This window comes from Podarcis muralis, chromosome 6, assembly GCF_964188315.1.
Source record: "Podarcis muralis chromosome 6, rPodMur119.hap1.1, whole genome shotgun sequence".
NCBI classification, from domain to species: domain Eukaryota; kingdom Metazoa; phylum Chordata; class Lepidosauria; order Squamata; family Lacertidae; genus Podarcis; species Podarcis muralis.
The window spans coordinates 100,331,759-100,359,518 of NC_135660.1; the positions used below are offsets into that span (position 1 = coordinate 100,331,759).

The 27,760-nt window shown below is 48.7% G+C and overlaps 1 protein-coding gene across 5 annotated transcripts in view; it reads right to left on the minus strand.

Annotated features, from left to right (window-relative positions):
• Positions 1-27,760, minus strand: part of LOC114596838 (potassium voltage-gated channel subfamily KQT member 1-like) — a 360,069-nt gene that overhangs the window by 322,631 nt on the left and 9,678 nt on the right. Inside the window, exons 1-2 of one of the 5 annotated variants that reach the window (XM_077930825.1) lie at positions 17,429-21,327; positions 13,608-13,768 (exon numbers count right to left, since the gene is read on the minus strand). The exons of 2 other annotated variants lie outside the window; for them this stretch is intronic. The gene's annotated coding sequence lies outside the window, so the exon portion shown is untranslated. Of the gene's footprint in view, positions 1-233; positions 4,039-13,607; positions 13,769-17,428; positions 21,328-27,760 lie in introns of those variants that run through there. 2 more of the 5 variants (XM_077930823.1, XM_077930826.1) reach the window with 2 other exon arrangements.

Below are 27,760 nucleotides of genomic sequence, written 5' to 3' on the forward strand. Positions count from 1 at the left end.
GTGATTGCATTTAACTTTTCTACCCTCACGTTTAACATTTCAGAATGAATTTATAAGCCAGCAAAGAGAAATTTTGCTTGCTCAAATCCTTAAAGCAAATAAAATTAGCTGGAATACTCAGTCCTATGTCTGATAGCGTGCAGCAGATCTTGGTATGGCAAGGCGGCTGCTCCTGATTTGATGCGTGAGACAGAAAAGACAAAACCTGAAACCTTCTGGAAGGCAGCACATACCCTCTCCTGTTGCAGGGTGTTTTTTCTCTCCCTTGGCGCTTCCCTCTGCTCCATATGGCATAATCCAAGGACAGGAACAGCGAGAGAGTCGTCTGGCTCTGCCCCCTGGCTGATAAAGTCCCACCCTAACCCATTCAGAGGACCTCCCCATGTCTTGTTAGTTTTCCTTTGGCAGGAAACCTGTAGGGCATCATTTTGATGGTGCTGATCATTTTGTGACTGACAGATGTGGCTTTTTCCTTTCCTGTGCTTTTATCAGCATGTGGGGAGGGGTGGCCAGGCACATTTCCCTCTCTACCCTCCCTTCAAATCCAGAACAAATGGATTAAGCATAGTTTTCTTATCTCCTCTGAATTCAGACTTGGCTTAATTTCAGACAAAGCTTAATGGACAGGATCTGCGGAAGCCTTGGGTGTTAAAAATGCCTATGAAGATTTGATGAAACCCATGCAAGACAATTTCAGCATCATGCACCAACTGAACATCATCACGCTGCTCCTATCTTGGAACTAACTATCTTGCTCACTGGGAAAAGCCTTCAGAATATTCAAGAGCAAGTCTAGCCAGTTACATTGCTAACTGGAAATGTCTCCATGCTGGCAGGGGTAAGTACAAAACCTTCTGCCTTTCCCCCCTGTTTTTAACAAAGCACACTTTTAAGGCTTTAAAAAACCCCTCAAACTTTCTCAGAACACACTGGCTGCATTCACACATCACAATAAACCACAATTCATGGTTTACTGTGAACAGACAGAGACGTCCCACTTTCAACAGAAAGAAACCACAATCCCCGACTTCGCATTGTCCAAGGTGGGGATTTTGGTTTGTTTGAGCCGCGGACCTACTATTTAAAGAAACAGTAAAATTGAAATTGGGCATGTCCAAACTCTCAGACACACCTACAGCAACTCTTTTCATCTTTGTCACAGACTTCTAAGATATACATCTTTAAAGGTGGGGGTGGGGGACCTGCTCCTAAAACTGCATCCGGACAGCAGAGCACAGCCATGAAGTGTTGCATGAAAGTATAGACTAGACTTTATACCAGTAAGGTTGTGATCCTATGCGCATTTACTAGGGAATAAGTCCCCTTTAACACACCTGGAATTCCTTCTGAGTAAATGTGCAGATTGCCCCATTCAATTTAGTTCTATCTGCACAAAGGTGTGAAATTTGCTATGGGGACACTGAAACCCAATTTCTTGCAAGTTGGGAGGTTTTCTGCAATGTAGGCAGGTTTCAACCACCTTAAAGGACTCTAATCCAGATTTCTTCAAGGTATATATACGTTGGTTTTGGGAACAAGATTCAGATTCTCCTGAAATCAGGTTTTTAGCCCCAATGACATGGTTTCAATACAATCATAACAAAATGTATATGCAATAAAAAGGCTTATTGGATCCTATCTACTGTACAGTACAAAATTCCTCATAACAAATAGTGAATGCATGTATTTTAACTATTCAGCCAGTCCTAGATGTAATTTAGCAATTCAAATTATAAGCATTTCTCTGTGAAGTGGTTTTCTTGACAAGATACAGCAATTGCTTGAGCAAATTAACTTCTTCATCTTCTGGGCAGCTGCTGTCTTGGTTCAAAAGAACATAGCAAAAGTTTTCAAAGTCAGATATTGCAGTATGCCTATTGTAAAAAATAACTATATCTATCTTTCTGGAGTAGGGAGAGAAGGTATAATATAAAATATATTATTTCTCCATTGCTTTCTGGCTGCAAATTTATAAAAAAAGTTAACGTACAGCTATTTTGTATATATAACACCAAGAAAGGAAGTTCTTTAAAAGCAGTTGCATGAAAGTTTTTGTCAAAGGAAAGAATGTGCAAGCCTATTTTTAATACTGAAAGTGTGATCACGCTTTAGGAGTAAACAAAGCTGAAAACTGGATGTTAGAATCATGGAACTGTAGAGTTGGAAGTGACCTTGAGGGTCATCTTAAGGGCTGCCACATGGAAGAGGGAGCATGCTTGTTTTCTCCGGCTCTGGATGGTAGGACTCGAACCAAGGGCTTCAAGTTGCAAAAAAGGAAATTCCAACTAAACATTTGGAAAAACTTTCTGACAGTAAGAGCTGTTCAGTAGTGGAAGAGACTCCCAGGAGAGATGGTGGACTCTCCTCCCTTGGAGGTTTCTAAGCAGAGATCGGATGGCCATCTGTCCTGGATGCTTCAGCTGCGATTGCAGGGGGTTGTACTGGATGACCTTTGGGGTCCCTGCCAACTCTGTGATTCATCAACCCCCTGCAATGCAGGAATATTAACTAGATCATCCGTGACAGATGACCACCCAACCTCTGCTTAAAAACCTCCGAAAGGAGAGTTCACCACGGCTGTAGGACTTCCTCAGCATTTGCATGTCTTCTATCCTTGCTGCCTCAACATAAGGTATCTGATATTTTCAAGTCACCTGTCATCTAACATTCCTTCTAGTATCACCCACTACATTTTCACAGCGTTATAAAAGCATATGTTTGGGAAATTTCAGGTAATAATAATAATAATAAATTTTATTTATATCCCGCCCTCCCCAGCCGAAGCAGGTACTGGGTATTAAAATCACTGTCTAGTTACCAACACCTAATTTTTATGATCTCATAAGAGCTCAGAATGGGCAACAAAATTCCCATTACAGGAGGCTTTAATAAGGTATCTGTCATACTGAATGTGAAATTTAATACCACATACTGAATGAAACATTTTTAACTGTATGGCTAACTTATGTGAAATCTATGACCACTGAGAAAACTACAAATGCCCCATAATGAACAATGCAGAAAGCAGTTGCATATTTTGAGGTGAAATGGCACGAAACAAAAACACTGATCTTTGCCCATTTCTTAAATCTCAGCTGTTCCTGTGGATCTGAGTGAACAGATTCTGGCTATGAGTTGCACTCAGCTAACTTTTCCTCAGAGCAGACCCATTGAAATTAATTACTCAAGGTCTACGGTGAATAAATGTTAGCTGAATGAAACAATATCTGTATTAACAGCCATGCCCATGAAGCTGACCAATCTGTCATCTGCGGCTCTTTCTTGTTATCTTTTAATGAACCAAAATGGTGAATGGCTGAGTTTCCAGGTATAGGTAATTTGCCACTGCATTTTTAAATTGAAATAATTCAACTAGTTGACCACCTGATTAAGATTTGTACCTCGTCCATAATAACGGGCCTTGGAGGCTGCTGTTTCCTGCAAATCAAATGCTACCAGTTCCCCAAGTTGGATCTCATTCCTTTCCACATGCCCGCATTAGGTTATAATTTATAATTATACTATAAATATTAGTAATAATAATTAATACATTAATAAATTATTGGGTTGTAATTTATTCTGAAATTTGACATTTTTCACTTTGCCTTTTTTTAAAGTAAGTCCTGTGCTCAGTGGAAGCTGCTATATTAGGGCAACCTGGGTACTGCCCTACAAAGTGAAACCTCAAGCAATCATTTTAAGTTTTCTCCAAAATTTGAACACAACACACTTTCCTGTCCAACACACACGTTCTTATCCTTCAATTTGAACATAAGAGAGACTGCTGGAAATATTTCTGTCACTCTCCCATTCTCTGGGCAAACTATATTGCTGTGGCCACAAGATCTCTTCCATCCATCTCCAGGCACGAAAACCACATGAACATTTTTTGCATTTTTCTAGGGCAGTGGATACCTTGGATCTCCACTCTCTCATCTTCTCTTGATGGCAAACCGGCCAATCAGGACACAGGAGTTAGCATACAGCCACAGAAGAAAATTAGACCATATTATGTTTTCTGAGCATGCAAAGAGTTGTTTCCTTGAGGGCCACACACTTAGCATCAGGCCCCACAGCAGGAGGGCTTGCCTGGCCAGCTGTTGAATAGTGGGTAGACATGGCAGACGACACAGCGATTTCTCCAAAGCAGCTCTTTATTTTGTAAGCTGGAACAGAACTGAACAGCAAACAGCTCAGCCGGCCTGCTTTTATAGGCAGCCGGCTGTCAACATTGTGGCAACAACAACCCAGGGTTTCCCGCCTAAAGTAACTGACGTGGACCTGAGTGAAAACTATCTACAGTATCCCCCTGTTGGCCCAGGGTGAGAATTTCAGTACATAACACCCCTCCCCACCGAGATAAGGCGTTAGTTACAATCGTAATGGTTTCCTTATATACAGCACTACACGTAATGGTTCAATTAGGCACAAAAGCATATCGGTTACATTTCCCATACTTAGACCAACAGTGATACATGTCCAACAACATAGTCCTTTAAATAAGTTGGGCGCTTGGAAACTCTGCCAGACCGCCGGGGACTGGTAGCCAAGTCCGGGGGGCCACACAATTCTTGCTGAGGCTGTGGTGCGACCCTAGGTGGCATTGAAACCAAATCCCCTGGATCCGCTGCTGTGGGTGGAGCCTCCGCAAGTGGAGTGGTCTGAGTCTGTGGTAAGTCTGGCAGACCCTCTGAAGCGGCTTGGTTTGGCTCCACGCTGGCAGTTTGCGAGGGAGGTGTAGGTGGAGCCTCGCCATCTGTAAGTGTCTCTTCTGGAGCCACAAGCGCAGTTGGGGGCACCACGGTAGTGTCGAAGTCCCCAACCCTGCGCCTAAGCTGGTCTATGTGCCGGCGCCACAAGCGTCCGTCTTCGAGTGCCACCTGGTACGAGCGAGGTCCAGTGACTCCCACTACTGTGGCTGGCACACAAGGAATGTCCCCCACATAGTTCCGGGCAAAGACCTGGTTTCCTGGAACAAATGACCGTGGCGCGTTGGCACAGCCTGGGGGTTCGGCCACGGCAAAGGCCGGGTGCAGCCGGTCGAGTGGTGACCTGAGGCGGCGGCCCAGAAGCAGTTCAGCAGGACTCCGCCCTGTGGCCGCATGAGGGGTGATGTGTTGCACGAACAAGTATTCGGCGACCCGCTCGTGCCAGTCTCCCCGGTCCAGGCGCGCCAGTGCCTCTTTTGCCGAGTGCACCATTCTCTCTGCCCGTTGCTGGATGGATGAAAGGGTGCCGTTAGGGCATGGTGGATGCCCAGTCCCAAAAGATACCGCTCAAAAGTGCCTGACGTGAACTGCGGTCCGTTGTTAGAGACAAGGACATCAGGACACCCATGCATCGCAAACAGGCCTCGCAGCACCCGGATGACGGCCTCGGTAGTGGTGGAGGGCATCAGGGCCACCTCCAGCCATTTTGAATAGGCGTCCACCACTACCATAAAGGTCCGGCAGTGAAAGGGGCCAGCCAGATCGATGTGCACCCTCGACCAGGTTGTCTTTGGCATCTCCCAGGTGTGTCCCTTAGCTGCCGGTGGTGCAGGCCTCGATTCTTGGCACGCTTGACAGGCGGACACCCAGGCAGTGATGGCATTGTCCATGTTAGGCCTCCAGACGTAACACCGAGCCAACGCCTTCATTTTGACAATTCCCGGGTGGCCAACGTACAGAGCCTCCAGGACACGTTGACGGAGTCTTTGGGGAATCACGACGCGGTCTCCCCACAGCAGACAGCCGCGATGAGCCAAGAGTTCATGTTGTCTGGTTGCGAAGGGCTGGAACTCTGATGCAAAAGGCCCTTGTGGCCACCCCCTCCACACCCAGTTGAGCACACGGCTGATGGTGCGATCCTGGGCAGATGCGGAGGCCACAGTGGCAGCCGATACAGGCGCTGCCGGAAGATCCTCAATCAGGAGGAGCGATGAAGCTGGAGCCGGGTCTTCCACAAACGCTGGAAGAGGGCAACGGCTGAGGGCGTCGGCATGGCCCATCGATTTCCCCGGGCGATGGATGAGCCGGTAGTGGTAGGCAGCCAGGAAAACAGTCCATCGCAGCATGCGTGGCGAGAGGACTGGTGGAGTTGGACGATCACCGGCGAGGAGGCCCAGGAGCGGCTTGTGGTCAGTGATGAGGTCGAAAGTCCTGCCATAGAGGTATTCATGGAACCTCTTCACTCCAACCACAAGTGCCAGTGCCTCCTTGTTGAGCTGGCTGTAATTCCGTTCCGTCGGAGATAGCGTCCTGGAAAAGTAGGTGAGCGGTGCTTCTCTTCCGTCTGGAAAACGGTGACTAAGGACAGTGCCGATGCCAAAAGGTGAGGCGTCGCAGGCAAGGACCAGCGGCCTGGATTCACTGTACTGTACCAGCACACGGTCCGATGAAAGGAGAGCCTTGACCGCGTTTAAGGCCGCCATCTCCCGGTGACCCCAGGACCAAGGCGTCTTTGTGCTGAGGAGTCGGTGAAGAGGCTCAGCCACCGTGGCTTTGTGGGGCAGGAACATGTTATAAAAGCTCAGCAGCCCCAGGAACGCCTGCAACTCCATCTTGTTCTTTGGGATAGAGGCCTGCTGGATAGCGTGGATCTTGGATGTGGTCGGGTGAAGGCCGGAGGCGTCAATAAGATAGCCCAGGAACTCTACCTGTGGAATGGCGATCTGGCACTTCTCCCTCTTTACCTTGAGCACGGCCTCTTGGAACCTGGTCAGCACGGCACGGAGGCGCTCAAACAGCTGCTGGTGTGAGTCTGCGGACACCAAGACGTCATCAAATATGGTACCACGCCCAGAAGCCCTTGCAGGAGACGCTCCATAAGGCTTTGGAAGATGCCAGGAGCCACACTCACCCCGAACTGCAACCGGCAGCAACGGAATGCCCCTCGGTGGGTGACGATCGTCTGGGCTTCAGCAGTGGCATCATCGACGGGCAGTTGTTGATAGGCTTGGGCAAGGTCCAGCTTAGCGAAGTCCTTATCCTCTACCAGGGAATGCAGCTGGTGTTGGACAACAGGAACCGGATAAGCATGCTGCTGAAGTGCCTTGTTGATCGTGCACTTGTAGTCAGCGCAGATTCTCACCGACCCATCTGGCTTGACAGGCGTGATGATGGGGGTTTCCCACTTGGTGTGGTCAACCGGCTCCAAAACTCCTTGGGCGATCCGCTTGTCCAGTTGTTCGTCCACCTTAGCCTTGAGAGCAAAGGGAACCCGGCGTGGCTTTAGCTTGATGGGGGCGACTTGTGGATCAAGGCTAAAGGAGATGGGCGTACCTGTATATTGCCCCAAAGTGCTGTCAAAAACCTCGGCAAAGTCTTTGATCAGACCCTCAGTCTCTGCGTTAGAGATGCAGTTGATGCTGGTGACTTCCAGGCCGAGGGCATCAAACCAGTCTAGCCCTAGGAGGCTTGGCCGCTGACCTTCGACCACCACCAACCGGAGCAGGCCCGAAAAATCCTTGAAGGCGATCCGGAACCGGCCAACGCCTACCACGGGAATGTCGTTTCCCTGGTAGTCTCTCAGGTGTACGCGGTTAGAGTCGAGTTGCCTTTTGGACACTCTGGGTAGCAGTCTTTTGATGGTGCTCCAAGACACGATGGACAGGGCAGACCCGGTGTCGATCTCCATGTCACATGGAGCTCCTTCAATGAGCACCGTGACGTTCAGCTTGCGTCGCATAGGCGAGTCGGTTTGGCCAATCGTGGTTCCAGAGGGGCAGTGGCAGTGGCAGTAATTATTTATCTCTTTGACATCTGAAGGGAGGGCGTTCCACAGGGCGGGCGCCACTACCGAGAAGGCCCTCTGTCTGGTTCCCTGTAGCGTGTTGCAGTAGACCAAGCGTGAGATAACTAGAGCATGCACCACTCTGGCGAGAAAGTTCGTGGGCAGGTAGGGTCTTAGCCTGCGTACCAAGGTGGAGCTGGTAGACAGCTGCCCTGGACACAGAGTTAACCTGCGCCTCCATGGACAGCTGTGAGTCCAAAATGACTCCCAGGCTGCGCACCTGGTCCTTCAGGGGCACAGTTACCCCATTCAAGACCAGGGAATCCCCCACACCAACCCGCTCCCTGTCCCCCAAAAACAGTACTTCTGTCTTGTCAGGATTCAACCTCAATCTATTAGCCGCCATCCATCCTCCAACTGCCTCCAGGCACTCACACAGGACCTTCACCGCCTTCACTGGTTCTGATTTAAAGGAGAGGTAGAGCTGGGTATCATCTGCATACTGATGAACACCCGGCCCAAACCCCTGATGATCTCTCCCAGTGGCTGCATGTAGATGTTGAAAAGCATGGGGGAGAGGACAGAACCCTGAGGCACCCCACAAGTGAGAGCCCAGGGGTCTGAACACTCATCCCCCCCCCCCCACTTTCTGGACACGACCCAGGAGGAAGGAGCGGAACCACTGTATGACAGTGCCCCCAGCTCCCAGCCCCTCTAGATGGTCCAGAAGGATGTTATGGTCGATGGTGTCAAAGGCCGCTGAGAGGTCCAGCAGAACTAGGAAGCAGCTCTCACCTTTGTCCCTAGCCCGCCGGAGATCATCAACCAGCGCGACCAAGGCAGTTTCAGTCCCATGATGAGGCCTGAATCCCGACTGGAAGGGATCCAAATGGTCCGCTTCTTCCAGGCGTGCTTGGAGTTGTTCAGCAACCACCCGCTCAATCACCTTGCCCAGGAATGGCAGATTGGAGACTGGGCGATAGTTGGCCAAATTGGCCGGGTCTAAAGATGTTTTTTTAAGAAGCGGTTTAATGACCGCCTCTTTCAGCGGGTCTGGGAAGGCTCCCTCACAGAGGGAAGCATTCACCACCCTGCAGAGCCCATCGCCCAGCCCTTCCCGGCTCGCTTGTATCAGCCAGGATGGGCAAGGATCAAGGAGACAGGTGGTCGGTTTCACTTGTCCAAGTAGCCTGTCCACATCCTCGGAGGTAACAGATTGGAATTGATCCCATGTAACAGGACCAGAGAGAACTCTAGCACTCTCCCGCCCTGGCCCTGCTCCCACGGTGGAGTCTACCTCCTTCTGAATCTGAGCAATTTTATCTGCAAAAAACTTTGCAAAAGCATTGCAGGAGATCTTGGGGTCCCTACCAGGCCCCGGTGGTACAGGTGGTTCCGATAGATTGCGAACCACCTGAAAAAGTCTCCTGCTGCTGTTTTCTGCAGATGCAATGGAGGCGGCAAAGAAGGCCCTCTTCGCCATCACCATTGCCACTTGGTAGGCTTGACATTGAGCTCTAACCCGTGTCCGGTCTGATTCAGAATGAGTTTTCCGCCACCGGCGCTCTAGCCGTCTCAACGATTGTTTCATCACCCTCAGCTCCGGGGAAAACCACAGGGCTGTCCGGGCTCCATGCAATCGGAGAGGGCGCTTCGGAGCCAGACAGTCAATAGCCCTGGTTAACTCCGCATTCCAGCGGGCCACCAGGGAATAAGCTTAAAGGCCATCAACTTGGGATAAAGCATCCCCTACCACTCTCTGGAAGCCAATTGGATCCATTAAGTGGCGGGGACGGACCATTTGAATTGGTCCCACCGCCCTGCAGAGGGGAAGGGTTGCGGAGAAGTCCAGTTGCACCAGGAAGTGATCTGACCATGGCACTTCTTTTGTTTTGCTTTTAGTTAGTGTCAGATCACCAACATCCATAGAGGTGAACACCAAGTCTAAGGCATGTCCACGGCTATGAGTTGGGCCAAACTTATTCAGGGACAGCCCCATGGAGGCCATGCTTTCCACGAAGTCCCGAGCGGCCCCTTGTAAGGTCGTGTCGGCATGGATGTTAAAATCCCCCAGGACAACCAAGCTAGGTGTCTCCAGGAGCATATCCGCCACGACCTGAAGCAGCTCGGGCAGGGAATCCAAAAGGAATCCTGTACTGCCCCTATTGCCCAACTTCCAGAACATGCACTCAGAACTGGGTCTTCCCAATAGGACGCCTGGTGCAAACTAATGACTTCCTAAAAATCACTGCAACCGCCCCTCCCCACCCACATGACCTGGGTTGCTGTGCGTAAGAGAAACCTGGTGGGCAAGCAGCGGCAAGGACAGGCCCATCTGCTTCATCCAACCAGGTCTCTGTCACACATGCCAGGTCAAATCCTCCATCCACAATCAGGTCGTGGAGGGCAGTGGTTTTATTCATCATTGACCTGGCATTGCACAGCAACACTTTCAGGTCATGTGGGTTTCCCTTGCTGATTACTGTAGCCTTCCGGTCAGGACCAGACCTGGAGGCAGGGATAGTCCTCAAACAACGACTAAACCTGCCTCCTCGGTAATGACATGGTCTGGTCTTAGCATAACTCCTCCTCCTGCCCGTGATCACTGAGATCAGGTGTCCCAATACATCTTCCCCTGTGGAACCTGCCCCACCCAATCTTTTGGCTGAGGCCCACTCCCAGGCAGCCATGACCCTTCCCCTTAAAAAGCAAAATACAAACTATATAATAATTTAACAGAATAATAATAATAAAAAACAAAACAGAACAAAACAAAACAAAGCAAGAAATAATAGCGCTGACTAAATGCTTATCCCACCCCAAGCAAAAATAAAATAATGAAATAATAAAATATTATAAAAAACAGCAACCACCATTTAAGGTGCTGCAAATTAAAAGCAATTGAAACATTTAAAACCATTTTGTCCATTGCTGCCGGTAGCTGCTCAGGCCTCTAAACTGTAGTGGTAGTGCAGGCCCCGCCCCCTAGGCCGGATGGAGTTGGCAGGAGAGGGAGCAGTCCTCCCAACACTCACGCGAGCAGCAACAGCAGCCGTGTCCCGGAGGCCTTGATGGAGGCCCTCAAGCTGTGGCAGTGAGTGCAGGTCCTGCCCCCTAGGCCGGATGGAGTTGGCAGGAGAGGGAGCGGTCCTCCCAACACTCACGGAGGCAGCAGCAGCCGTGTCCCGGAGGCCTCTCTCAGGCCTCTTATGCTGTGGCGGTGAGTGCAGGCCCCGCCCCCTAGGCCAGATGGAGTTGGCAGAAAGGGAGCGGTCCTCCCAACACTCACACGAGCAGCAGTAGCAGCAACCGTGTCCCGGAGGCCTTGATGGAGGCCCTCAAGCTGTGGCGGTGAGTGCAGGCCCACGCCCCCAAGGCCGGATGGAGTTGGCAGGAGAGGGAGCGGTCTTCCCAGCACTCACATAAGCAGCAACAGCAGCCGTGTCCCGGAGGCCTCTCTCAGGCCTCTTATGCTGTGGCGGTGAGTGCAGGCCCCGCCCCCTAGGCCAGATGGAGTTGGCAGGAAAGGAGCGGTGCTCCCAACACTCACGCAAGCAGCAGCAGCAGCGGCCGTGTCCCGGAGGCCTTGATGGAGGCCCTCAAGCTGTGGTGGTGAGTGCAGGCCCCGCCCCCTAGGCCGGATGGAGTTGGCAGGAGAGAGAGCGGTCTTCCCAGCACTCACACAAGCAGCAACAGCAGCCGTCTCTGAATCAGATGGCGTCTCTGAATCGACACTTGGCACGGGAATGGTTGCCTCCGTAGCCGGCACATTCCGGTTGGCCCTTGGACTTCTGTTGGAACTTCCTGCACTCCCGCTTTGTCTGGTGCACGTCATCGTCTTCACTGGAGGATGCCTCATCACTGCTGGCCTCTTCATGATGCACTGGAACTGGCTTCCTAGCAAGACGCGAGCTGCTGGACTTGCGGATCTCCTGGGCAGCTTCTGAGGCCACAGCCTCCTCAATGGCATTCTGTAGTGTGAGGTCTGGCTTGGCGAGGAGACGCCGTTGCAGATGGATGTCCCGGACCCCGCAGACGATTCGATCCATCAGGGCACCGTCTAAGTCTTGGAACTCGCAGTGCATTGCAGCCTGTCTGAGGGCAGTGGTGTAGTTGTTGATTGACTCCCCCTCTGCCTGGTTTCGGTGGTAAAATGCATGGCGGGCAGCAATCTTGGATGGCTTTGGCACGTCGTGGCTGCAGAGCTTCTCTTGGATCGTGTCCCATGGTGTTGCCTGGACTGCTTCAGGCGCAACCAATGCTCGGGCCGTCTCAAACACCTCAGGCCCACAGAGGCTGAGGAATAGGCCCCGCTTCCGTTCCTTTGATACTGCTGTCAGCTCGTTGGCTTGGAGGTAGCAGTCGAACTGAGCGAGGTAGGAGTCCCATGATTCAGAGGCTGGCGCAAACGGCGGTAGAGGCACAAGTGAAGCCATGATTCCGATGCCGGAGAGAAGGGCGTTGGATGGAACACAGTGCTCTAGCCAGAACAGTCAGCTCTGAATTGGTTCTGTCCAGTGATTTCGCTCAGTGATTTCGCTCTGTGATTCAGCTCAGTTCAGAGGATGGCCACATCTGGCTGTGCTCTGATGTCCACCGATCCCATCCTCGTCGCCAGTGTTGAATAGTGGGTAGACATGGCAGACGACACAGCGATTTCTCCAAAGCAGCTCTTTATTTTGTAAGCTGGAACAGAACTGAACAGCAAACAGCTCAGCCGGCCTGCTTTTATAGGCAGCCGGCTGTCAACATTGTAGCAACAACAACCCAGGGTTTCCCGCCTAAAATAACTGACGTGGACCTGAGTGAAAACTATCTTCAGTATCCCCCTGCTGGCCCAGGGTGAGAACTTCAGTACATAACACCAGCCATTCTGCTTGCCCGCCTTTTCTTTCACTGACTTGCCTTTTGTGTGAGCAAGTACCAATGGACACCCTGTGAGTCTCCTGTCGTGTTTATATATATATATATGTTTTTTATCATACCATTTTTAACAGTAATTAAACATACTTTTACATCTTATTCAATTTTTTTGACTTCCATCAGTCATGTCTGAAAATATTCCAATCTAATCTCTTAGTATGCATTTCTTATTTTCCCTATTACATTTCAAACTCATAACCAATGTCTCTATCTTTTTCTACTTTGTAACACTTCGTATATTTCGCCTTACAAAACTTCTTGTAGTCCTACTAGCGTAATTTGTTGATTACAGTTGCTCTTCAAATAATTCATATACTTCTTCCAGTCTTCTGTAAATCTCTGGTCCCGCAGGTTTTGAATCCTTCCTGTCATTTTGTCCAATTCTGCATAGTCCATTAATTTTGTCTGCCATTCTTCTTTCGTCGGAATTTCTTCTTGCTTCCATTTCTGGGCTAACAATACTCTTACCGCTGTTGTTGCATATAAGAACAGTTTAGCATCTTGTCTATTAATGGCTTGGCCTATAATACCAAGTAAAAATGCTTCTGGTTTTTTTAAGAATGTATATTTCAACATCTTTTCCATCTCATTATATATCATTTCCCAGAAGTACTTTACTCCTGTCATTTTTATTTTAGCATTTTCCCTTTTCTTTTATGGATAAGGCATGGGGGAATTGGGAGAATTTAATTAATCATCATTATTTAAATGTGTTTCTAAGCTGATGAAATTAAAAAGCTTCGTACACTGAGAGGAGTGGGAGGCCCTCTTCAAATATATTCTAGGCCAGTGTTTCCCAAAGTTGGTGATTCCCCCCTGGGGTGATGGAAGGATCCAGGGGTGGCATAGTAGCCTCAGGTGCAATGGGGGGGGCATTGAATAAAAATAAGCAGGCAGTGGAAACATAAAGAAAAAATAATTTTTTGAAAACCCGTTTGTACCTGTTTCATCTGTTGTGTAATGACACTTACCAATGTAACACAGAGTTCAAGCTTCAAGGTGTCTTATTTATAACATCTTCCTTTAGAATGATACAAGATGTAGGTAGAAATATAGGTGCATAAAAGAATGCAAATTTGTCACTGTATCTTTCTGTTTGTTCACTTAAAGTGGGTGCTGAGTAGGTTTTTTTCTGAAATAATAATAATAATTTATTATTTATACCCCGCCCATCTGGCTGGGCCTCCCCAGCCACTCTGGGCGGCTTCTATACAAACAAAAAATACAGTAAAATATCACACGTTAAAAACTTCCCCGAACAGGGCTGCCTTAAGATGTCTTCTGAATGTCAGGTAGCTGTTTATCGCTTTGACATCTGCTGGAAGAGCGTTCCACAGGGCGGGCGCCACTACCGAAAAGGCCCTCTGCCTGGTTCCATGTAGCTTTGCTTCACACAATGAGGGAACCACCAGAAGGCCCTCGGTGCTGGACCTCAGCGTCCGGGCAGAATGATGGGGGTGGAGACGCTCCTTCAGGTATACTGGGCCGAGGCCGTTTAGGGCTTTAAAGGTCAGCACCAACACTTTGAATTGTGCTCGGAAACATACTGGGAGCCAATGTAGGTCTTTCAAGACCGGTGTTATATGGTCTCGGCGGCCACCCCCCGTCACCAGTCTAGCTGCCGCATTCTGGATTAGTTGTAGTTTCCGAGTCACCTTCAAAGGTAGCCCCACGTAGAGTGCATTGCAGTAGTCCAAGCGGGAGATAACCAGAGCATGCACCACTCTGGCGAGACAGTCCGCAGGCAAACAGGGTCTCAGCCTACGTACCAGATGGAGCTGGTAAACAGCTGCCCTGGACACAGATTTGACCTGTGCCTCTATGGACAGCTGTGAGTCCAAAATGACTCCCAGGCTGCGCACCTGGTCCTTCAGGGGCACAGTTACCCCATTCAGGACCAGGGAATCCTCCACACCTGCCCGCGTCCTGTCCCCCAAAAACAGTACTTCTGTCTTGTCAGGATTCAACCTCAATCTGTTAGCTGCCATCCATCCTCCAACCGCCTCCAGACACTCACACAGGACCTTCACCGCCCTCACTGGTTCTGATTTAAAAGAGAGATAGAGCTGGGTATCATCCGCATACTGATGAACACCCAGCCCAAACCTCCTGATGATCTCTCCCAGCGGCTGCATGTAAATGTTGAAAAGCATGGGGGAGAGGACAGAACCCTGAGGCACCCCACAAGTGAGAGCCCAGGGGTCTGAACACTCATCCCCCACCACCACTTTCTGAACACGGCCCAGGAGGAAGGAGCGGTACCACTGTATGACAGTGCCTCCAGCTCCCAGCCCCTGAAGACGGTCCAGAAGGATGTTATGGCCGATGGCATCAAATGCTGCTGAGAGATCCAGCAGAACTAGGAAACAGCTCTCACCTTTGTCCCTAGCCCGCCGGAGATCATCAACCAGTGCGACCAAGGCAGTTTCAGTCCCATGATGAGGCCTGAATCCCGACTGGAAGGGATCCAAATGGTCCGCTTCTTCCACGCGTGCCTGGAGTTGTTTGGCAACCGCTCGCTCAATCACCTTGCCCAAGAATGGAAGATTTGAGACTGGGCGATAGTTGGCCATCGTGGCCGCATCTAAAGATGGTTTTTTAAGAAGCAGTTTAATAACCGCCTCTTTCAGCGGGTCTGGGAAGGCTCCCTCACGGAGGGAAGCATTCACCACCCCACGAAGCCCATCGCCCAGTCCTTCCCGGCTAGCTTTTATAAGCCAGGATGGGCAAGGATCCAGGAGACAGGTGGTTGGTGAAAAGGGGGCAGTAGGCCAAATAAGTTTGGGAACCTCTATTCTAGGACATCTAATATATTTTTTAATATAGCAATGGATGTTATGAGCCTGGAAACTTGTTGACACAGATACATGATGGGAATTGTGTTTTTCTTGGCACTCTCACCCCTGATACGTACTTTCTATACTAGGCATAAAGAGACTTCCTGTTTTGATTTGGGAGGAGGGGACTAACAAGGGTTAATCCCATTTATGCAAGTTGTTTGGAGCAACTACAGCTGATTGTGAGGGAACTCAAAGGCTAAAGGTTTGAAGCAGGAATAACCTATCTGAGAAGTTTGGAAAGGGGTGTGTGGGTGTGGGTGTGCTTATTAAGGTTGTGTATCAGACATGGACAAATCCTGGATTCTGAACTGAATCACCTTGATTCAAGTCCATCTGGGATTTAGCTGGATCTGGTTGAGATAGCTCCAGAATCCTCCAAGTTTGACCCAGAGAGACCCAGGACTGTCAAAAGGGGTGTGATTACACAGGAAGGGGTGTCATGGCTTCTGCAGTCCTGGCTGGCTCAGGATGGCAGTTGTAAGGTGAACTGTCAGAGAGGAGGAGGAGATGCCCTCAACACGAGGAGCCCAGGAGGGATAAAAACAGAACCACTTGGCCACACCTCCATGACCTCCTAGCAGGCCTGGTGCCCACATGCTCTTTATGTGAATGGGGGAGCAAGTAGATCCCAGTCCCTGCAGCTGCAAAGGACTTCAGAAGTTGCTGGTGAATGAATGAGAGACAAACAGACATCACTTCGGTGCATCAGTGCATCAGCCTCCCTCTCCCACAGATTATCCTTTTGCTGTCTGCATTAGGGATCTTCCTTTTGGAGAAGGGATTGTAGTCAATGAAGCAGTATTTGCTAACCCTCTGTTGGTTGTTGTGGAAGCCTCTGTGCAGCATTTACAGTTTTTCTCATGCAAGTCAAGCTCTCTTCCTGAAAGGAGTCGTGGTTACTGAGTGCTTGACCAGCAGCAACTGTTAAGAGTTGAATGCCTACAGTGTTCACCACAAGATAGTTTACCTCCATGTTTGGTTTACAGCCATTTGTGCATCCTTTTTGCACAGTGCATGTGCACTCTGTGTTCTCTGCAAGGGGGCGTAATCCAAGGGAAATCTACAGTGAGTCACAAAGATGCCACAAGACTCTTTGATTTTTCTGCGATAGACTTACATGAAAATCATTCTGGAAATTGCTGCCAGAAGCTGATGAACGAGTTATTTATTTAGCCAATACCCTATATTCAGTGGAGGAAGAATAGACATGAAGTATTTGCAGCTGTCGTATTTTAAGGCATGTCCCCCACCCACTTTTAATTAACTTAAAAGTGTAGTCAGCGGGATATAACTTTTAAGGTCTCTCATGTCTTCTCTCATGAACCCAAATCCAATGGCCTCACTTTATAGTAACTACCGGTAGGTTTTAAGCTTATATGATGTGCTCACACCATCTTATTGTCTCCCAGTTTTAAAGTTTATTCACCTACATATTCTCAGAATGGGACAGGTTGGTAATTCAATACTAAGAAATGACTAAAGCGAGTTTTAAAAAACCTCCAATGCAGTAAGTTACAAAATCCATATTTCAACATTCTATCAATATAAATGACTGGAAATAATGAATAAGTTGGTGTATTGAAGACACTGTACACTTGTAATACTCAGCGTTCTCCATTGAGCTACACAAAAGGCGGCAAGAATTACTGCTTGCAATATTAGGCCTATTCTTATTGAAGAGGTATCAGATAGCAGCAGCAGAAAGCTTTCAAATAATGAGACAATATAAATTCTTGTACACTGAGCTTCAACTGTTACTTGATTCCTTGCTTCAATTATATTAAGTGTCCTAGCATTGTATTATTAGGTTTGCTTCAATCATTAGTAGTGCACTGGAAAAGGATCCACCCCATTGATAATGTGGAGGTAACAAAATATTGTCAAAAGTTGTACAACTATAAGCACATATTCAGTGGCTGATCAAAGGGAAATCATTGCTTCAGTAGACTTACTGTATAAGAAATGTCTGCTGTTCGGAAGAGTTCGAAAGGAAGTCACATCTGCTTCAAAAACCAATTTAAGGGCCAAATTGTGTGTTTACCTCACCTTGAGAGGCTATTGTCCAGTTAAACAGTTAGGAACATAAAAGCCTGCCTTATCCTGTCAGACCATTGGTCCACCCAGTTTAGTCTTTTCTACATTAGCAATGGCTCTCCAGGATTTCAGACGGAGTCTCCTAACTATCCCTCAAGATGCCAGGGATTAAGCCTCAGACCTTTTGCATGCAGTGCTCTGCTACTGAGCCACTACCTTCTAGAATCATATATAATTACTATACTATACTATACTATACTATACTATACTATACACTATACTATACTATACTATACTATACTATACTATACTATACTATACTATACTATACTATACTATGGTCGTACCTTGGTTGTCAAACTTAATCCATTCTGGGAGTCCATTTGACTCCTGGAATCGTTCGAAAACCAAGGCGTAGCTTCCAATTGGCTGCAGGAGCTTTCAGCACTCAATTGGAAGCCACAGAAGCTGCATCGGATCTTCAGCTTCCAAAAAACATTTGCAAACTAGAACACTTATTTCCAGGTTTGTGGCATTCGGGAGCCAAAACATACAAGTACCAAGGCGTTCAAGAACCAAGGTACGACTAGACTAGACTAGACCAGGGGTCTGCAACCCGCGGCTCCGGAGCCGCATGTGGCTCTTTTACACCTTTGCTGCGGCTCCGGGGCGGATACTAGCGAGGGGAGGAGGTGCATTGTGCGCCCCGACACTCCCCACTGTGGCGGGCGCTGTACTGGCTGTGACGTCGCATGGGGCCGGTGTGTGCGTTAGTCACGCACCGTCCCGACGTCACCTTCCCGCCCACTGTCAGATCGCGGCTCTGGAGATATATTTGTTTTAAATGTCGCAATGGTTTTGCGGCTCCCAGTTGTTTTTTCCTTTGGAAATGGGTCCAAGTGGCTCTTTTTGTCTTAAAGGTTGCAGACCCCTGGACTATACTATACTATACTATACTATATTATACTATACTATACTATACTATACTATACTGGGTGACCTTGGGCCAGTTGCTGCCTCTCAGCCTAACCTGGGTTGTTGTGGGGATTAAAGGAAGAGAGGGAGAACCATGTGTTCTTCCTTGAGCTCCTTAGAGGAAAAGGTAGGGCATAAATGCAAAAAATAAAAATGTTCCATGTGTTCTTCAACACTGATTTTACAGAGTTACTGAGCACAGGAAAAGCCTATGCTACTGGAGGTCTACACCTGAAGGCTTTTCTTCACCGATATTCACACCCCAAGTGTGGAGCTTAGGTGGGCAGCCATTCATGCTGTGCAGCCACAGGTGTGCCTGCCAATTCTGTGCCTGCTGTCTGTTCATGCAGTGTGTATGTGCACTGGGCTATAGTGATGGTCTCAGAGTCACTGTAAATTCCATGGTTCAGTGAATGTAGATTTGAACCTAGGACTCCCTAGCCATAGTCTGAAATTCTAACCAGTACGTGCAGAGTAGCCTTCCAGGTGTTGGTGGGACTCCATCACCTGACCATTGGCCACGATGGCTAGGGCTGATGGGAGTCCCAATATCTGGTGGGCAGCATATGGGTGACCCCTGCACTACACCACACAAGCGTTAAGTGTGAGCTTTTATTAAAATGCTTTGAAAATACACACCATACATTTAAAGCACCCCCGCCCCAAAGAATGCTGGGAACTGTACCCCTTACAGAGGTGCAGTTCCAGCAACCCTTAAAAGCGAGTTCTGGGGACCTTTTTGGAGGAGCAGAAATACGTTTTTAATGTCTGGTGTGTATGCAGTAAAACACTATTAAGAGAAAACAGGGTAGGACCTCCAAAGTTCAGGTTTGACAACTCAGTCTTATCTTTTCAGTTTATACAGAAACCCTTTCAGTGACATGACTGACAATATAACTGTTGCTGAAACACTAACATGTTACTTGCATGTTTTCTTAAAATGTATTTAGCATTGATGGCATACTGATAGTGGCAAAATTAAAACTATAATTTCTAGTTAAATTTTATTTTAATTGTATTTTCATTAGCAATGAAACAAAGGGCTTGGTTGAAACTGCAATGTGCAGCTTTTCAGTTCAAATTTGATCTTGGCAATCCACATCTGTGTGCATTTGAAGTTGAATCCTTCAGTTCAAATTCAGACTTATGTCCTCCCCTCACCCGTGTGTCCAGTCTACCAGCAATATCACATCTAGTTGTTTCTAAATTCCACTGCCACACCCCAACCATTCTCTCCATTCTAAGGCAAACTGGGCATGTGCACAGGTAACATAAAGCCTGTGAGCACACCCCTTTAAAAAAAAGTCCTGCCCAGGATGTGTGATTTATTGAATATGTGTTTCTGTCATGCCTCAGCTTTCTACTTATGCACAAATCTGAGGGTTTAACTATTAAAAAAAAGTACTCACTGGTGCTCCATTTCAGGAAGTATACACAATATGACATAAATGAGGAAACAAGCAGTGTGCACAAGTTTGGGGAAAGATTGTATGATCAGATTTCAGCTTATCCACAAATCTAAGGGTTTAACTGTGGGGGTGAGGGTTACTTCACTGCCAGAGTGATGCACAGCTGCCAGAAAACGAATGAGAAAGAAAACACAAATAGAGGGTGTGGAGCTTTAGGGCAGCAGCTGAAGAAGGAACAAAAAGGGTTTTCTTGTGTGAGTTTCTTGTGGCTGTTTAGCTGCTCTCTCTGGGCAAAGGTCAGAGGGGGCAGGGCTTCTGTTGAGGTAGGTGATTAGCTGTGGGAGGAGCTTATCAGAGCTTTAGGGCAGCGGCGCGCGCCTAGCGGCGCGCGCAGTTTGATCCATATTTTAGATTTAGGGGAGCTAGTCTCAAACATTTGTTGGGGGAGACCTAGGTTTTTTGGGAGGGATTTATTTGTCCTGTCTCCACACTTTTTATGATAGAGGACCACTGTAGTCACCCCCAACGACACGTTCCCAAGATGGAGGGTGAGGGAACAGCTGCAGTCGCCTGTGGTTCCTGCGCAATGTTTGCCATCTTGCCAAAGGTTGCAGGCAGCTTTACCTGCAGCAATTGCATGTTGATTGCCCTCTTAAAAGACAAAGTCCAGCAACTGGAGGAACGTGTAGCTACGCTCCAAAGAATTAGAGAGCTGGAACTCTTCTTGGAAGCAACAGAGCACACCGTCTCCACCAAGGAAGAGACAGGGGACTCCCCTGAGAAGGTGGCTAGTTCACCAACACAGGAGCCAGATATATGGAGAAACGTGACTCAAAGAAGTAGGAGGCCCAGGGTTCGCTCTGATTGTTTAGAAATACGCAATCGCTTTGAGGTCCTTTCCCCTAGCATGGAAGACGAAGAGCAGACTCCATTTGAGGATCTCTCCCTCATTACAGTCGATCAGGTATATGAAGACGAGGAGCAAAGGCAGTCCTCTGGGAATGTCCAGGCGACCTTGGAACCGACAGCTCACAGAAGAACCCCGACCAGACCTAAGAGGAGGCGTGTAGTGGTGATAGGGGATTCCCTACTGAGGGGAACAGAAGCAGTGATCTGTGGGCCTGACAAGATGTCTCGGGAAGTGTGCTGTCTCCCCGGGGCTAAGATCCAAGATGTAACTGAACGACTGCAAGGAATCATAAAACCCACTGACAAATACCCCTTCCTCTTGGTTCATGTGGGAACCAATGACACTGCAAGCAATAGCCTCCAGAAGATCAAAAGAGATTACGAGGCTCTGGGCAGGAAATTGAAGCAATTAAATGCACAAATTGTCATCTCATCTGTCCTCCCAGTTGAACGACGTGGCCCAGGGAGAGAGGGAAAAATAGTGGAAGTGAACAACTGGCTTCGCAAATGGTGCAAACAGGAACGGTTTGCAGTTTCTTGAAGATGGACTTCTGGCAAGCGATGGGCTGCACCTCACAACGGTTGGGAGGAATGTTTTTGCAAAAAATCTCAGAAACCTCATCAGGAGGGCTTTAAACTGACTAATGTGGGGGAGGGAGACAGTGCTCCTGAAGGTAGGAGTCTATCGATTGATGAAGATGATCATCCAAATGTCATAGACCGAATGGAGCAAAGAGCATGCAGACCTAGTGGTGGGAGGAGAAAATCCTTAAATAAGAGACACGGGGGAATGATTAATGGACTTCAATGTCTGTACACTAATGCGCAAAGCATGGGAAATAAACAAGATGAGCTTGAGCTCCTGGTACAGCAAACTAAATATGACATAATAGGAATCACTGAAACCTGGTGGGATAAATCCCACGATTGGAATGTAATAATGGAGGGATACAATCTATTTCAAAGAAACAGACCAGACAAGAAAGGAGGAGGAGTGGCGTTATATGTCAGGGATGTGTATACCTGTGAAGAGATCCAAGATTTAGAACCTCAAAGCCAAAGTGAGAGCATTTGGGTCAAAATTAAGGGAGAGAAGAATAACAGTGACCTCATTGTGGGAGTTTACTATAGATCCCCAAGCCAAACGGAGGACATAGATGATGCCTTCCTGGAACAGATGGCCAAGCATGCAAAAGGAAGGGAGATAGTAGTAATGGGGGACTTCAATTACCCGGATATTTGTTGGATGTCAAACTCAGCCAAGAGCATAAGGTCAAACAGATTCCTCACTGCCCTTGCAGACAACTTCATTGTCCAGAAAGTGGGAGAAGCAACAAGAGGAACAGCCATTTTAGATCTGGTCCTAACCAATGTTGATGACCTGGTTAGTGGGGTAGAAGTGGAAGGATCATTAGGCGCGAGTGATCATGCTCTTCTGAAGTTTACTATACAGTGGAAAGGAGCAGCCAAGCATACTAGGACTCAATTTCTCGACTTTAAGAAAGCCGACTTCATAAAGCTTAGGGAAGTGCTGGGTGAGATCCCATGGACAGTAATACTAAAAGGAAAGGGAGTTCAAGATGGCTGGGAGTTTGTTAAGAGGGAGATAGTAAAAGCACAACTTCAGGCAATACCAATGAGACGGAAACATGGAAGGTGCCTAAAGAAGCCAGGGTGGCTATCTAAAGAACTTTTAACTGAGTTAAGATTAAAAAAGGATGTGTACAAAAAATGGAAAAGGGGGGAAACCACCAAAGAGGAATTCAAACAAATAGCCAGCACGTGTAGACACAAAGTCAGAAAAGCTAAAGCACAAAATGAACTCAGGCTTGCTAGAGAGGTTAAAAGCAACAAAAAAGGCTTTTATGGGTATGTTCGTAGCAAAAGGAAGAACAAAGAAACTGTGGGGTCACTCAGAGGAGAAGATGGTGAAATGCAAACAGGGGACACAGAAAGGGCTGAACTCCTCAATGCCTTCTTTGCCTCAGTCTTCTCCGATAAAGAAAACAATGCCCGACCTGAAGAATTTGGAGCAAATGATTCAGCAGAGGAAACACAGCCCAGAATAACTAAGGAGATAGTACAAGAATACTTGGCTAGTCTAGATGTATTCAAGTCTCCAGGGCCAGATGAACTGCATCCAAGAGTATTAAAAGAACTGGCAGATGTGATTTCAGAACCACTGGCAGTCATCTTTGAGAATTCCTGGAGAACAGGCGAAGTCCCGGCAGACTGGAGGAGGGCAAATGTTGTCCCTATTTTCAAAAAGGGGAAAAGAGAGGACCCAAATAATTACCGCCCAGTCAGTCTGACATCAATACCAGGGAAGATTCTGGAGCAGATCATTAAGCACACAGTCTGTGAGCACCTAGAAAGGAATGCTGTGATCACCAATAGTCAGCATGGATTTCTGAAAAATAAGTCATGTCAGACTAACCTGATCTCGTTTTTTTGACAGAATTACAACCCTGGTAGATGAAGGGAACGCAGTGGATGTAGTCTACCTTGATTTCAGCAAGGCATTTGACAAGGTGCCCCATGATATTCTTGTAAAGAAGCTGGTAAAATGCGGTCTTGACTATGCTACCACTCAGTGGATTTGTAACTGGCTGACTGACCGAACCCAAAGGGTGCTCATCAATGGTTCCTCTTCATCCTGGAGAAGAGTGACTAGTGGGGTGCCACAGGGTTCTGTCTTGGGCCCGGTCTTATTCAACATCTTTATCAACGACTTGGATGATGGACTCAAGGGCATCCTGATCAAATTTGCAGATGACACCAAACTGGGAGGGGTGGCTAACACCCCAGAGGACAGGATCACACTTCAAAACGACCTTGACAGATTAGAGAACTGGGCCAAAACAAACAAGATGAACTTTAACAGGGAGAAATGTAAAGTATTGCACTTGGGCAAAAAAAATGAGAGGCACAAATACAAGATGGGGGACACCTGGCTTGAGAGCAGTACATGTGAAAAGGATCTAGGAGTCTTGGTTGACCACAAACTTGACATGAGCCAACAGTGTGACGCGGCAGCTAAAAAAGCCAATGCAATTCTGGGCCTCATCAATAGGAGTATAGCATCTAGATCAAGGGAAGTAATAGTGCCACTGTATTCTGCTCTGGTCAGACCTCACCTGGAGTACTGTGTCCAGTTCTAGGCACCACAGTTCAAGAAGGACACTGACAAACTGGAACGTGTCCAGAGGAGGGCAACCAAAATGGTCAAAGGCCTGGAAATGATGCCTTATGAGGAACGGCTAAGGGAGCTGGGCATGTTTAGCCTGGAGAAGAGGAGGTTAAGGGGTGATATGATAGCCATGTTCAAATATATAAAAGGATGTCACATAGAGGAGGGAGAAAGGCTGTTTTCTGCTGCTCCAGAGAAGCGGACACGGAGCAATGGATCCAAACTACAAGAAAGAAGATTCCACCTAAACATTAGGAAGAACTTCCTGACAGTAAGAGCTGTTCGACAGTGGAATTTGCTGCCAAGGAGTGTGGTGGAGTCTCCTTCTTTGGAGGTCTTTAAGCAGAGGCTTGACAACCATATGTCAGGAGTGCTCTGATGGTGTTTCCTGCTTGGCAGGGGGTTGGACTCGATGGCCCTTGTGGTCTCTTCCAACTCTATGATTCTATGATTCTATGATTCTATGAAAGAGTTGGTAACAAGCCAGTTCCACCCAGAGGGGGGGAAATGATGCTAAGTGTCTGTCAGGGAAGAGTTAGAGGTTTTCAGTTTATCAGAGGGAGAAAGCATTCCCCAAGGGGGGGAGGAGAGCAGTGAATCTAATAGAAGGGAGCAAGAGGAACAACAGGGAGGGACCGGCTGTTCCCAGGAAAGGCAAGGGTTCAGTTCTAGCTCCGATTCGGAGGAGGGGAGATACAAGCCAGCTCTAGCCAGGAGGTTAGAAAAAAGAGCGGGAAAGCGAAGGGAAAGGCGCCTTCGCCATTTGGAGAGTGGCTGGTCATGGAGAAGCAGAGCTCAGAAGGTATCTGAAAGAAGTGACTCTGAGGAAGAAGAGTTAAGAACTGTTTATAAGAATGTTTTGTTAATACGCAATAAAAAGTTTTATAAAAGAACAAGAAGCGTTTCTGTGGTGATCTGAAGAGGACAACGACCAGTCCTGACAGAATACCTTCTGCTCTGCGCCTCTTCACTATAAGTAAAGAAGGAGAAACCAAAATGGATGGAGCTGTGGCGCCAGTTGGGCAAGGAGAAACCCCAGCGCTCCAGCTAACATTACAGGACTTATGGCAACAGAACTTACAGTTGAAAAGTCAAGTCGACGTCCTATCGGCAGCACTGGGAGAACATAGAACCATGCTGCAATCGACGTGGGGAGATAGAGTGAGTAAAACATTTACTGTACGTCCACGTAGCTTCAAGGGAGAAAGCTCTGAATACATGGCTTTCAAGACAGAAATTTCTTACATAATTGAGATAAAGGATAAAGAATTTCAATCTGAGCAAGAGATGGTTGCTTATGTGATTAATTTCTTGGAAGGGAGGGCTAAGGACTGTGTTATACCCCTCATATCTCGGAGGGATGCCGCCCTAGGAAATCTACAAATTTTTCTGCAGTATCTAGACACAATTTTCTTAGACCCTGCGCATGAAACAACCACAGCTAGGCAGCTGTTGAGAATGAGACAAGGAAAAGACACTGTGGGAGTTTATTGGTCCAACTTTAGTTTGCTGGTGCAGAAATTAAAATGGGATCTGAATTCCCCAACAGTTGCAGCCCTTTTTAGGGAAGGACTGAATAATGAGATTTTAGACCAATTGGCCCAAATGCCAGAACCTAGTTCCTTGGACTCTCTGGTCCGAACGTGCCTGCAATTGAGACTACGCGTGGAACGGAGGGCTAGTGAAAAGAAGGAACAATGGAGACCACGGTGGTGGGAAAATAATATTATCGAAAGTACAGAGAGCAGAGCGGGCAACGTGACAGGACGAGAGCGGCTAGAGCCCATGGAATTAGGAGCAGCCAGACCCCTCCCAGTTACTACCTCTTCCATGGTAAGAGGAAATGCAGGGAAAGGAAGAGATGCAAGGCGTTGCTTTGTCTGTGGAAAACAAGGGCATCTAGCACGACAATGTCACAATCGTAAAGGATGGGAGTCTGTGCTGGTCCCAGGGGGGGGAAAGGTACTATTACCGTAGCCCAAGTTCAGTCCAGAGTCTCTAGCAGGGTAGACGATCACTAGATGAGACGCGAGGTCCGAGACAGGGAGCCGGGCGGGGAAACAGGAACACTGGTAGGGCAGAAGCAGGAGTCCAGGCGAGGAACAGGAACACTGGTAGGGCAGAAGCAGGAATCCAGGCGAGGAACAGGAACACTGGAGAGTCAGAAACAGGAAGCCGGGCGAGGAACAGGCACACTGGGAGTGCAGATCTAAGACTGGGTAAAGCAGGTACTCCACAACGACGTTGCTCCCGCAACCTGGGACCGGGCTGCCTGACCTTTATCTTCTTCTAAGGCCGGGGGCGGTCCCGGCCCCCAGAAGCCCCGCCTCTCTTGGCCTTAAGGCGAGCACTCCTCCTGGGAGACACCAGTTCCCTTCGCCTCTCTGCCCTAAGCCTCTGCAGTTCAGGAGAGGCCGAAGGGTTATTGGGCCCCGGGGGAGGCTCACCTGTAGACACTGAGTCCTCCAGCACCTCTGGGGCCAGAATGGTTTCACCTGGTGCCTGCTCTTGAGGATCTGGCACAGGTGCAGGCTCCTCAGCATCTAGGCCTTGTCCCAGTTCAGCCGGCCCTGGAGGCGGGGACTCCTGTGCCGGCTGGGATTCCTCCGGTTCGCTCTCAGACTCGGAATCCCAGGCCATCACACCATCCCCCCTCCCAGCCCCCCCCCCCCAATTGAGGGTCTGGACCCGGCTTGCTGGGGTATGCCGCATGAAACTCTCGGAGGCAGGCAGGCACGTGGATGTTGACCGCTGGTTCCCAGGAACGGTCCTCTGGCCCATACCCCTTCCAGTCAATGAGATACTGCAGCCTTCCCCTGCGGTATCGGGAGTCCAGAATGCGTTCAACCTCGTACTCAGACTGTCCCTGAACCAAAACTGGCTGCGGTCGGGGACGGTTCGGGTGGAACTCGTCGGGTGGGGCCACCGGACTCAGAAGGGACCTGTGGAATACCGGGTGAACCTTCAGGTTTGCTGGCAACCGGAGACGGAATGCCACAGGCGAGACCTGGTTCACGATAGGGAACGGGCCGGTGAAACGGGCGTCCAGCTTCCGCGAAGGTCGAGAAGGGTGGAGGTGGCGAGTGGAGAGCCATACCAGGTCACCGACGTGAAGTTCCGGCCCCACCTGGCAGTGGCGGTCGGCCTGGACCTTGTATGCCTCCTTGGCCTGGCGCAGCTGCTCCATCAACAGCTGTTGCTGGGACTGGAGCTCCTGAAGCCACTCTGTCACCGCAGGGACCGCAGATGCCGGCAGCACATCCGGAAACAACCGTGGATGAAAACCATAACTGGCTTGGAACGGGGTCTGCTGGATGGACGCATTCACCGCGTTGTTATAAGCGAACTCCGCCAATGCTAGGTGGTCGACCCAGTCGTCCTGCTGGTAGCTGCAGTAACACCGGAGGTACTGTTCCAGCACCGCGTTCGCCCGTTCCGTCTGGCCATCAGTCTGTGGGTGGTAAGCAGATGAGAGACAGACCTCTGTTCCGAGGGCCTGGTGCAAAGCACGCCAAAACCGGGACGTGAACTGAACGCCACGGTCGGACACTACACGCTCAGGTAGGCCATGCAGGCGGAAGACATGCTGAAGGTACATCTGTGCGGTTTCCTTAGCTGAGGGTACGGATGGGCAGGGGGCACAGTGCACCATCTTCGTGAAGTGGTCGGAGAAAACTAGAAGGCAGGTGCAGCCACGAGACGGGGGTAACTCCACTACAAAGTCCAGAGAAACTGTGTGCCAAGGACGTGGTGGAACCGGCAACGGC